Source organism: Macaca thibetana, chromosome 10 (assembly GCF_024542745.1).
Source record: "Macaca thibetana thibetana isolate TM-01 chromosome 10, ASM2454274v1, whole genome shotgun sequence".
NCBI classification, from domain to species: domain Eukaryota; kingdom Metazoa; phylum Chordata; class Mammalia; order Primates; family Cercopithecidae; genus Macaca; species Macaca thibetana.
The window spans coordinates 45312299-45325863 of NC_065587.1; the positions used below are offsets into that span (position 1 = coordinate 45312299).

General features: G+C 40.9%; 1 protein-coding gene across 2 annotated transcripts in view; it reads right to left on the reverse strand.

Annotated features, from left to right (window-relative positions):
- DOK5 (docking protein 5) overlaps positions 1–13565 on the reverse strand; it is a 173678-nt gene that overhangs the window by 41968 nt on the left and 118145 nt on the right. The window lies entirely within an intron of this gene.

Below are 13565 nucleotides of genomic sequence, written 5' to 3' on the forward strand. Positions count from 1 at the left end.
ATTAAAAGAAGCTCTGAATTTGATACATCCATATGCCAACAGTAAACTAAGAGGTTGTTTTGTTTGCTTGCTTGTTTTTAAAGGCCCGATTATTCTAAGACACAATGCCACTCCTTCCATTTCAGAATTTCTTGCTGAAAAACTGAACGGTAGCTTCAGTGCCTGAATTTTGCTCCCATCTAAAGAACTGTTTAGCACAACATAGAAACAAAGCAAATTTTCAGCCTAAACCACTGTTATTTTTTTTTAGTCTAGCCCAGTCTATGCAATTAATGCAATAAAACGAGGAAGAGGTATCTAATGTTTTGCAGTTGGTCCAGTACCGCAGTCAAATGACAGCTTTCTATATATAAGGCATGGCCTAAGTAATGGGCCAAAACCCATTAAATTTGAATTAAATTTCATGAATTTTATGAATATGAGCCATGTATGAAGAAACAGAGGGAGTTTGGGTGCGGTGGCTCACACCTGTAATCCCAGCACTTTGGGAGGCCAAGGTAGGCAGATGATCTGAGGTCAGAAGTTCAAGACCAGCCTGGCCAACATGGTGAAACTCCATCTCTACTAAAAAATACAAAAATTAGCCAGGCATGGTGCAGGAGGCACCGGTAATCCCAGCTATTCCGGAGGCTGAGGCAGGGAGAATAGCTTGAACCTGGGAGGTGGAGGTTGCAGGGAGCCGAGATCATGCCACTGCACTCCAGCCTGGGTGATAGACAGAGGCACCATCCCCCTTCACCCGCCACTAAAAGAAAAAAAAGAAGAAGAAGAAACAGAGGGAAAAAAATGATGGCTCTTTCAATAAGCTAATCTAAAGAACTAGCTCATGAGGTTGATCATGTGATTTTAATTATTAAGTCATTTTAATCCAAAGAAGATCTGAAACTGAAATTCAAGGCATTTTCAATAAAGTCTCATTTCTTCCCTGAAGACATCTCAAAATACTTAAACCCTTTCTGCTACCTTGTCCTTATTTAAGCCATCATACAAACTTGACTCTATTGCTTGGCATCCAATTCTGTAAGGTTTTGTTTTTCATACATCTTTTTTCCATCAAACACGGAAATATTAATTTGTTAAGAGAAGGAAGTAATCTTAATCAGTTCTTTCAGAGGAAAAAGTGGCCACTGGTTTCCCCTGGGGCAGAGGTCACTGTATATTTATTTACTTCCTTAAATGCCAACCTTGGTTCCAGAAGTAATGAAAGTACCTGTTACTCAGAAACACTTGTAGTGTGACAGATTAATACCAAACCTTGCAGCTATGTTTCTCCAGCTTGGACAATCTAGTTGCTTTCAAAGTCTTTGTTAACTGCAACGCACCGTAGGAAATAAAGTTTAGATTTTTAGCCAGTATACCTATCAATCTATCATCAATCTATAACATGCTATTATTTTCTATTCTATCTTATTTTTAATACTAGTGGTGGAATGCTTAATCTATATCATAACCCATTCATTTTACTCTTGGAAAATCACTCTTACCCAATGCCCACGTGTTTTTTGTTTGTTTGTTTGTTTGTTTAGATGGAGTCTTGCTCTGTCACCCAGGCTGTAATGCAGTGGTGCAATCTTGGCTCACTGCAACCTCCGCTTCCCAGGTTCAAGCAATTCTTCTGCCTCAGCCTCCTGAGTAGCTGGGATTACAGGCATGTGCCACCATGCCCAGCTAATTTTTGTGTTTTTAGTAGAGATGGGGTTTCACCATTTTGGCCAGGCTGGTCTCCAACTCCTGAGCTCGTGATCTGCCCGCCTCTGCCTCCCAAAGTGCTGGGATTACAGGCGTGAGTCACCGCACCCGGCCCCCAATGCCCACTTTTAAGCAATGTAATAAATCTACAACCTTCCTTTAATGACATTTAAATCGCTAAAATAATATTGTTATCAAAAACAAACGAAACCAAAACAACTATAGTACCAAACATTCTTCTTTAATGTACATAGACTTCCCTCTCCTCCGCCTGAAGATCTGGAACACACACACACACACACACACCACTTACCACTAACAGAAAAGAACAGGAGACACAACCTCAAATTCCATTAGAGTTCAGGCAGAGAACATGAATGCTCAAACCCATTATGACCAAGGGTACAGGGAGCACAGCTAGCCGAGAGCACAGGTCCCGTCTAAGCATAGGAGCCAGAAGTCAGCCCTAGTCAGGTGTCTACGTGGGGGAATGGGGAAATACGCGTCCAAGGTACTCATAGTTTCTGATTGTTTAAGAGAAGCAAGACTTCTTGACTTTTATGTGAAGACACCTGAATTTTATATGTCAGCAACTTGTTTCATTTTCTTTCTAAGTTGTGAGAGTCCAAAGGCCTTAATCAACCAGATCTGGCCAAGAAATCACCACTGTGCAGTAAAGACACAAAATGCATTAAGAGCTCTAAATAGAACAGAAATGAGGTCTTTGGTGTAAATTGTTAGGGCTTTTGCTCCTATTGCTTGAAGGCATGTGTCCTTCATTGGACAACCTGACCCACGAAGATGCTAATGACCACAAACTGACCTTCAGATGCTCTTCCATCGGGTCTCTGCTATACTCTACCCACAAGTCCTTTTATCGTATCTACCCCTCCTACTTGATGTGTTTGGAACTGTTTCATAAGCAGCTTTACAACACTTTAAAATGTTACTACATGCCTCCATCAAAACCACATGATGGGCTAACTCCCCAGGGCAGTGAGAAGAAAATAAACAAACGAAAAAAAGGAAGTGAAAAGAAAGGTACATCAAATAGGCTAATGGTCTTACATAACCTCATACAGCCATGTCTGCTTCTCGTCTCCAGAGAAAATTCAACACAGAACAAAGATGTTCTAATGGGTTTACCCTTTAGCAGAATAGCAAAGCCACCTGCTTTGACTTCTGATGCTCCCGATTCCTCCTTTCTCTTTACCCATTGATTTTTACCCTGGATGCTCTTCCTGTATCCAAAGTAGTCCCAAGTGACCCGACACTCCTTACATTAACGGAAACCAGTGGATTGGAAACCCAGAGAAGGTTAAAAAATAAGTTTAAGTTAGGTCTTTCTAATTTCCTCTATGAAGATAAGCATTCAAATATAATAATATTGCTGCCATACAGATGCAGGTATAGTTTTGAGTTTCCCAATAATTGCCTAAATGAAATGCCTGTCACTCCAAATCATGGATTATTCCATTATTCAAAAGTCCAGAGGGAACCAATAGCTCAGAAAATGTTGGGAACCATTCATTCTTCCACATACCAAATACATGTCAAGGCAACATAATAGAATGCAGGAGTTTGACCAGGGTTCACCTGGCTGACCTGGCATCTCACCAGCTTTGTGACCTACCACCAGCTATCTAACCTGTCTAAATCTGCATTTTCATATGTAAACAAACGTAATGCTAAGAACTCTCACCTGGACTTACTGCAAGTATTAAATAGAATATGTAGAGTACACAATTATATCTTCGACTAAAGAGAGCTTCTATTACTCTACCAGAATGTGAACTCCCTGTAGACAGGGATTTTATTGTGATATATTCACAGCTTTTCCACTAATGCCTAGAGCATGGCTGGGTTTACATTTGGTGCTCAATAAATAACTGTAGAATGAATTGTGAAGCAGAAGGCAGTGCTAGGAAAGGCATAGCTGGGAACCTGACCTAGGCTTCCTTGAGCAACTTTTACTGACACTGAGAATTCATTGAGTTACCCTGGGGAGGGGAGTGGTTTGAGAAAGAAGGCAGGAAAAGCAGTCTTGACAGACAGAACTGCACATATAAAGCTTTTAGGTGGGACACAGGTAAGTGAAGCCAACACGTTGGGGAGAAGGTGGGAAGAGGGGCAGCCTGTGGGGCTGAGCCTAGTGGACAGAGCACAAGTGTGCATGTCCTGGGACTGTGGTCCCGGGTACTGTGAAGATTCAAGACCCAGACACTATGGTTCATACACACGGACTGCCCAACTTCAGAAACTCTGTTCTCTCCTTTTGCCCAAAACATTGCACATTAACATATCTTATTAGAAAAATACTAATGGGGCTGAAATTATGAAAACTAAAATAAATTATCTCATGGTAGACAGAATGAATAAGTAAACATTTGAAATCAGTAAGCCAACTAGTTTCATATTTTCTTGCTTCCAAGATGTATGCTGTGCACATGGCTCTCTCTCTCTCTCTCTGTTTCTGTGTGTGTGTGTGTGTGTGTGTGTGTGTGTGTGTGTGTGTGTGTGTAGAATATATGGACATTGCCAAAAGCAGAACACATTTTGACCTCAACGTGTGTGTGTGTGTGCGTGTGCGTGTGCGTGTGTGTGTGTGTGCGTGTGCGTGTGTGTGTGTGTGTGTGTATGTGTATATATATATATAGAGAGAGAGAGAGAGAGAGTCTTGCTCTGTTGCCCAGACTGGAATGCAGTGGCACCATCTCGGCACACTGCAACCTTTCTGCCTTCTGGGTTCAAGAAATTCTCTGCCTCAGCCTCCTAAGTAGCTGGGATTACAGGTGCCTGCCACCACGCCTGGGTAATTTTTATACTTTTAGTCGAGACAGAGTTCCACCATCTTGGCCAGGCTGGTCTCGAACTTACCTTGGGTGATCCACCCTCCTCAGCCTCCCAAAGTGCTGGGATTACAGGCATGAGCCACCACGCCCAGCCAACATGTACATTTAAGGTAGGCTTTTCTTTTTCTCCACCCCTGCCAAGGCAGCTATTAAATCAATGTTGTATTTTACATTTACAATTACGTTATAATTGAAAGAATAAGGTACTCGTTACACCTACCAGAGACAAAGCATAACAGCCGTTGTGAAGGATGTAAACATAAGCTTTTTCTTTGAGGAGCTGAGAACTAATTTGGAGAGACAAGATCTACATATGCAAAACGTTTGAGAATAATATCATGGTTGCATGAGCCATACTGATGCAGTAATTAAAAAAGGAAATGTACAGTTGAGAAGAGGGGTGGGTGTCAGCGTTGGGAAAATGAAAATCTGGTATTCAAAAACCTGAGAAAAACAGATCTGAAGCACCTGACAGAGAGGGATACAAAATTAAAAGGGGAAAAAAAGCACAATGTTTACTTTTGTCTGTGAAAGTGAGGCAAACTGAAAATACAGTTAGAAGCTGGGTGCAGTGGCTCACGCCCGTAATCCCAGCACTTTGGGAGGTCAAGGAGGGTGGATCACGAGGTCAGGAGATTGAGACCATCCTGGCTAACATGGTGAAACCCCGTCTCTACTAAAAATACAAAAAAAAAAAAAAAAATAGCTGGGCGTGGTGGCGGGCACCTGTAGTCCCAGCTACTCGGGAGGCTAAGGAAGGAGAATAGCGTGAACTCAGGAATGCGGAGTTTGCAGTGAGCCGAGATCACGCCACTGCACTCATGTCTGGGCAAGAGAGCAAGACTCCGCCTCAAAAAAAAAAAAAAAAAAAAAACAACAGGTTGAACAAGTGGAGTACAATCCCCTCCCTCCATCCCTGGGGCTATAGCAAGGCCAACAACACTATGACAAGAAAACATACTTGCACAGACATGAGATGAAGAAGCAAGAGGCTTAGCCATGTAGGCTCTAAGAGCTTCATTTTGAGGAATAAATTCAGGAGGAATTTCAAAGGAGCTTGTAATATGGACTTGATCTCAGCTCTACTAAAGTCAGCAACACTGACGTCGTCCAATCATGCTTTGCTATTAGGGCTGTCCTGGGCGTTGTAGGATATTGAGCAGCATCCCTGGCCTCTACTCACTAGATGCCAGTGGTACCCCACAGTTTGACAACCAAAAGTGTCTCCAGACATTGACAAATATCCCCAGTTGAAAATCATTGAAATAGACTAAAATGAGGACAAGGGACAACCCAAGTAATGAGTAGGTGGTAAGAGGTTTTTTATACAGGGCAGCGTCTGAGTTTAGGGAATTGTTGCTTCAGTACAGACTGAGATGACATGGACATTCTGCGGTTGACTATCTTTGTTGTCTTTCCTGTTCCAATCACTGACATTGCTGCCTGGTTGATCTCAGCTTAAGACAAAGCAGCAGTCTATTCTCCTAGTGCCCCGTGTGTGTGCTCACTGGAGATAAGGGCAATCTGGCCCACTTGCTGCTGCAATAGTTTTCCTAGCCCTTTCTATGACTGGTCGGGTGAGAAATGGGAATTGATGTAAGATATTACATCATGTATCACTTGCCACTCAGGCTTCTGAGCATGGGACAGTTGTCGACATCCATCATTCATATACAACTTTTATGATGGTTGTCAAATCATTGTGCCACTATGTGATTCGTTTTTAATCAACTTGCTTCATTTTCCTTAAATGAATAAATTTTTGTAAGTTGGAATCATCACATCAATATCAAATCAGTATCCCCTGTTGTAAGTTGAAAGCAGACTTAAAAACTACATTAAAAGGCTGGGCGTGGTGGCTCACACCTGTAATTCCAGCACTCTGGGAGGCCGAGGCCCGTGGATCACAAGGTCAGGAGTTCAAGACTGCCTGGCCAAGATGGTGAAACCCTGTCTCTACTAAAAATACAAAAATTAGCCAGGCGTGGCGGCGTGTGCCTATAATCCTAGCTACTTGGGAGGCTGAGGCAAGGAATTGCTTGAACCCAGGAGGTGGAGGTTGCAGTGAGCCGAGATCACGCCACTGCACTCCAGCCTAGGCAATACAGCAAGACTCCATCTCAAAAAAAAAAAAAAATACATAAATAAATAAAAAATTGTTATAAAACTCTGCTACATCCTCTTGCTGTCAAAGATCTGAGCTAGAAGTTTGCTCACTTCTTAGTAACACAAGTATATTAGAAAGTTTTACAGATGTATGTCAAGCATGCAGCATCCAACTAAATGGTTTCTCCATTATTCAACCAAAAGGATCAAAAACTAAACAGAAAAGAAAATGACCTTATCACTGTGAGACTCACATTTATTTAACATCACCTGTACTGCCCAAATTCATGCCACATTTTGGAAACACAGGTCTAGTTCCTAGAGCCCTGCTCCAGGTGATGTGGAGCAACGTCTGGAAGATAAGAAGTCTCAATCCCAGCTCCCTCCCATGATGCAATCACAATCCTGGACGAGTTCCTTGACTTCTCAAAGTCTCCATGACTTCATATTTCAAATGTGAATAACAAGGTCTCCCAAACCACACAGGATGGTGAGAGATTGCGTTTTGTATTTAGCAAAGGATCTGGCATCAAATAAGCATTGAATTGGAATCTGTTGTTGTTGCTATCTTAACCCTTTAAAATGTCAAAGCCAAAGAGAACATGACTCTCTGGAAAAACCTCATGAGAGAGGCACAACCACAAACTTGCCTTGAAGGAAATGGGGGCGGCTTGCAACCCAGAACAGCAGTGGGGAAGCAATAATGACGAAGATGTATGGGAATGGAATGTGTGTGGCTGGGAGAAAGAGTGATGTGGAGGCTCATGGGTGGCTGAAAACAGAATAAAATAAACCTCTTCTTTGAGAATGAAAATATGAATTCAGAAATAAGAATCGCCCTCTAAGAAAAGGATCAGCTTTAACTAAAGAAACCTAGGATGCAAAAATTGGGTGTTTTGTTTCTCCAGCTCCAGTGAAGTACAGTGTCTGTGCTGGAGGATTAGCACACCTTATGAGATATAAAGCTTATTAGCTGGAGTGCAGGGTGAAGAGAAAGACCCCAGTGCAGACTGTGCAGGGCCACACTGTGGCCCTCCTCCTGCCATTTCATCGTCACTAGCACAGTTTTCCTAACAGCCAGAGTCCCCTCAAATGTGCACAGAGACCTTCGCTATCACTTTTAGATGTAAATTTTAATACTTACTGTCTGGACTTGAAGGTTTGTGGAAAAACAAACAAACAAAAGAATAAATTAACTACTATCTGTAGTCATAGAACAAAGCTAGTATAACAGACAGTGGTTGTTTATTAATTGTGTCTGTTCTTTATCACTTATGATATGCATAAAGTCAAAGGAAATCACTTTGTTCCATTTTGCTTTATGATGTGATCTAACTCCTTGTGTGAAGAAAGCATTTTCACACATTCTTCCTGCAGTAGCAGTTATAAAAAATGGGTTGGAATTAGCAGTGCTTTTAACACTTCTAAACTCAAACACAATGTGTAGCTTTACTAATCCCTGACAGGATGAAATGGCGGCTTAGTAAGTGGGGTAAACTGCTGAATGAGCCTTGAAGTTAGCCTTTCCAAAACTGACCTCTGGAAAATCCTCAGCCCCAGTGCCCACTCTGCACCCTTTCTCTGCAGTCTTAGCTGCTCCTGGAGGGTGCCTAGCACTTCCCTTTCCCTCTTAGTCCACATCCAATCTGTCAGTAAATCCTTCTGGCTTTAGCTTAAAAACCTATCATTATCCAACACTTAAGACCATATTCACTGTTACCCACATGCCTACAGCCATTCTTGTCCCTCACATGAGTACTACAATACCCTGTAACTGGTTTTAGCCTGAGAAAGTCTTAAAGAAAAAAAAAGATTATGTCACTTCTTTGCTTAACACCTCTAGCATAGAGAATAATTTAACCTTGTCTAAAAATAGCTCTTTGCTAGGATCTCCTGCAAGGTAATGTTTGCCTGCCTGGAAAGTTAGCTAGACATATAGGAACAATATGACTCAAGATAAGGGCTTCAGGTCATGTGGTGTCAGTCAGCCTGGAGACTGAGATCCACCACGTGGGCCACCAATCAATCACACGTACATAACGGAGCCCAGTAAAATCTTTGTGCGTGGTGGCTCAGGGGCGTCTAAGTGGACAATGCTCCATGTGTAATGTCACATGTTGGTAGGAAGAAAGCAGCATGCCTAGATTCCACAGGGAGAAGATAACAGAAGCTCCACACTTGGTACTTCTCTGGACTCCCTCCCATGTGCTTCTTTGCTTACTTGATTTCACTCTATATGCCCTACTGTGATAAACCATAACTCTGTTTAACAGCTTTTGGTGAGTTCTGGGAGTCATTTGAGTGACTTACTAAATCTTAGGGTAGTTTTAGAAACCCGTGAACTTGCAGTTGGTGTCAGAAGTGAGAGCCATCTTGGGGACTTGCTCAAACTCTGTAGTTTTCCAACTCTACACAGCCCCTGATGGCTCCCCATCAGACTAAGACTAAATGCCAAATTCCTTACAACCACCTTCAAGCTCCACATGGCCTGACCCTGCTGCATCTCCACCTGTGTCATGTGGCTTCCCATCCATTGATTCTGCTCAGACACACTAACCTCCTGGTTCTTCTTTGAATACTTCCTCTTCAGCATTTTCTTCCATCTTCCTTCTGGAAGAAATGCTCTTCCCCCAGATTCCTACATGGCTCACACTCTCACCTCTTAACATTACTTACTCAGTAAAGCCAGTCCTGCTCACTCTCTTTAAAACTGCACCCATTCTTTGGCACTGTCTATTGTCCTTCCCAACTTTATTTTTCAATCTGACATCTATTTTACCTTTTAAAATGCTTGTCATTGTCTATATCTCTCTCCTCTATTGAGTAAGTTGTATGTTGTTTTCACTGCTATATCTGCAGTGCTTAAAACCACACCAGGCATTAGGGTTCACTAGGTGAATATTGCATGAAGGAAGGAATGATTCATTTTTACTAGTCCTTTCTAGAATTCCAAAATACCATCTCAGATAAAGTAATCACAAATGCCAGTGGGCCATCACCTACGTTAAAGATAGCCACAGATGTTGCTGAGTGCCTAATTTTGCCTCAAAGGTCAGAAAAAAGTCATCCTTTCTTTCAAGAATTGCACATGCTATTTAATAAAATCACAGAAGCTCAGAGGTGGATAGGATCTAGCTAAGCCTCTTACAATTGTGGCCTTGTCTTGCTTGTCCTCATACCTCTCACTTAGCACAGTGTGTGGTAGACAGTAGACATGCAATAATGGAACATCCATTAAGATGATTATTAAAGAGGTTACTCTGTGGAGTAGAAAATGCTTCCTTCTGATTTCATACATGCCTCTACTATTGGAATATTTATAATATGTGCATTATCTTTGTAATTAAAATTATTTTTGAGGAAAATGCTAATGAATAACAAGTGGCCATTTAAATGACACAATGTTTGTTCCCTTTTTCTTATAAAAGAAGAGGATTTTACTTCTCCAGAGCAAACTTGTGTTAGATCCAGCACATTTGTATTTTAATCGTTATACTCAACATAGTTGGGGGAGTTGAGTATACTGGATTGCTTACCTGCTTTAAATTCTTCAATAAGGATAAGTGAATGCTCTGTAAAACATTCAGAAGTGGGAGATTACTAAGAAGCTACTAAGAAGATAAATTGGGAACATGTAGCTTTCAAATATTCAAATAGACATATATTTCAGATATTCAAAGAGATAAATAGAAAATATTCATAAGCTATCAAAATAATTGTCATTTTACATGTAAACTCACCAATTAAAGGAGAAAACAATTTTTTTCTTGAATAAAAAATTATTTCCCCAATTAGGCTGGTTTTAGGGTGAAATATGCAAGAAACTAATTATTTTCTAAAGCTGTTCAGATGCCTTTATATCCAAATAAATAAAAATCTATTTCAAAAACCACTTGTGAACTCCATTTAAGGAAAAGTATTTGTATTTGCAATTTGGATTTTCACATATTTTTGGCATACCTAAAAGTTTCTCTTAAAACCATGGCAAAAGCACAAGAGAGACTCTCTCTGGCTCGTGAAGAAAGGCACTCATGTGCAGTAATTATTTAGTACGTTCTGCCAAATGTCACCTGAGCTTCTCTAGCTCCTGCAGGTGCAAAGCCCAGGGTATTAATTTAAATCAGTCAGGAGGTAAGGCGAAGTCTGACATTGAAGCATGCTAACTCAGCAGCGAGCTATACAGTTAACAGAGAAAGGCACTGGACACCTGCCACCCTTCTCTACACAATCACATTGCAAGAATGGTTCCCAGGGGGGTGATGCTGCAGTTAGAACTTCATGTCAATTGGATCTTCCCTGAGAATTTCATGTCAATTGCATCTTCCCATAAAAAAATTAGTGCCCCTGACAGTCTGATGTGCCTCAGTGAGGTTTCAGGGCTTTGAAGTGGAAAGAAACAAACAAAATACTAAGAAAACTTCAAACAAAATAAGTAATATATCCCTTAGCCCCCAAGATAAACTAATTATTCTCTGTCTCCAAGGGTCATTAATTGTGCAATTCATCTTATTAAAAATGTTATATTCCAATTTTGAATTTCCTCAAGAAATAGAGACTGTGGTCAGATTTTCTGATACCAGGAGGAGAAGGAGAAAAACATGTGCAGAAGACACTAATGACCTGTGATCCGCAGAGTGCCACCCCGGAAAGATGAACAATCCTGGCTGTATGTGCCTACACTCCAAACTAAGAGAACATATAGGGGGTTCCAAAAAATCAACTCAAACTAAGGACATTTATACCCCAGTGCACAGCTCAGGAGGAATATTTACATCACCAGCATCTTTGCAAGTCTGTGGCTTATTGACAGATGCCTTACTCATATTGAGGCTGCTTCAGTGGGAAAGGATAATATGCTCACAACATCATCCAAAATGGATTTAGCAAGCTTTGGTTATGCAAGCATGCTTGCTCTTCCTCACCTCTGCAGAAGTTAACTAAGAACTAGGCTAACCTCCAGTAGAAGGTGAGCCTTCTTAGAAATCTATAGAGTTTGGAAGTAAAAGATCTGAGCGTGAGTCCTGAATTTATCAGCCTTGTGTCTTTGGACCTCTTGCCATTGCCCACGTTTCATTTTAAGATGGAAATGACTGTATCCCCTAGTTTCTATGATAATGAGTAGTTTAAATGGGGTAATGAGCCTCTTAGCACAGAGGCTTTCTTATAGTAAGGGCTCAATAAATGGCAGTGATGATTTTCAATGTCTCATACACCTGCTACAGTAGGGTTTCTCAACCACATGATTAGACCTGATAATCCTCTGTTGTCGAGGACTGTTCTGTGCAGTGTAGGATGTTTAGCAGCATCTCTGGCCCCTTTATGCACTAGATGCCAGTAACATCCCCTGCCTAGGTTGTCACAATCAAAAATGTCTCCAAACATTATCAAATGTCCCCTGGGAGCAAAATCACCTCTGGCTAAGAACCACTGCCCTGGACCATTGAGAGTGCAATGTTAATTACAGTCAAACAGCCTCTTGACCTAATTTGTTTTGAGCAATTATTAAATGTTATATTGTACATATTTTGTTAGTTTTTAAAAACCTCACCTCTACTCCTCCTCTGATGGCAACAGTACCCTCTTCATGCCTTCAGAGAACCACCCTCATTGCGTTTGTACCCTGTGAGCTTTGTGTAAAGTGCAGTGCTTGACACATAGTATATATAATGACAGCAGAGAGTAGTAACATATCTCTCTTCTACTGAGATAGTGTGGGGAGATCTCAAAGCTCCTGAAAGTCACCATATGGAGCTAGAATGAAACTATTTTAGAAGAAACAGAACTGTCAAATAAAACCTGGGAATATCATTTGGACACTGAGCTAAGCCAAGCTTGAAGCCATCTTTACTCCTCAGACTTTCAGTTTATGGAAGTCAGTGAGTTTCTTTTCTGTACCAGTTTGGGTTGATACAGCTGCCTACCACATCCAGGCACTATTCCAGGTGTCTTTACATGTGCCTTTATTTAATCTTCATAGCAATCTTGTGAGACAAAGTAATATATGTGTTCCCAATTTACAGGTTGCAATGAAATAAAGCTCGGTGAGTTAAGTGACATATCCATGTTCCCACAGCTAGTATGTGATAGAACTGTAATTTTACTTCATTTCCTCCAACTTCCAGTTCAGTCTATTACACATGTCCCACTGTCAGCTTTGGTGGAGTGAAACGGGGCCACTGAGCAGGAGTAACACTCAGTTCTAGTTCTAAGAGAGGTTGAATATGAGCAGAACTTTGTCCAAGAAATATTTCCTGTGTTCTAGAGGATATTGTTAAGTTTTTGCAGATGCATGTGGGATATGTGAAAACTATATGCTTAGACAGACAACTTCTGCTCACTTCTTGATGTGAGAGATGGGGAAAATTACATTGGTTAATATAAAACTGCCTTGTTTCAACACATCCAAAAATAGCCAAGGAAAAAATGATCTTCACTAATAAAGCAAGGCAGACATGAAACTTTCATGCTTGGTGGAACACGAATGATCTTATTATCCTGAGCATCTTGATGGTAACTATAAAAATTTATCTTTATTTGAGTTTCAGGCAAAATATAAAATAGTAATTTTACCTTGCATTTAACACTAGCCTGCAAGCCCATGTTCTGCTCCAAAAGTAATCATAATAGAATACCAAAGATACTATTTAGGAGAAGCTCAGCATCCTTCCAGGTCATCTACATGCATTTCTGCCTTTACCTACAACAAATCTGCAAGGAAGTTATTACTCCAATAAATTTACAAGGAAAGTTAAGAACTTTGTCCAAGGTTAGCAGCTAGCAAAAGTAGAGATTACCCAGGGTTTCTCTAAATTCTGAATCAGTACTTCGTATACTATACCATGCTGTTTGAGAAGTAAGATCCTAAGCATACAACTCCCACACTTTCCTTTCTGACCATTCAATCTCAAGTTTGCACCA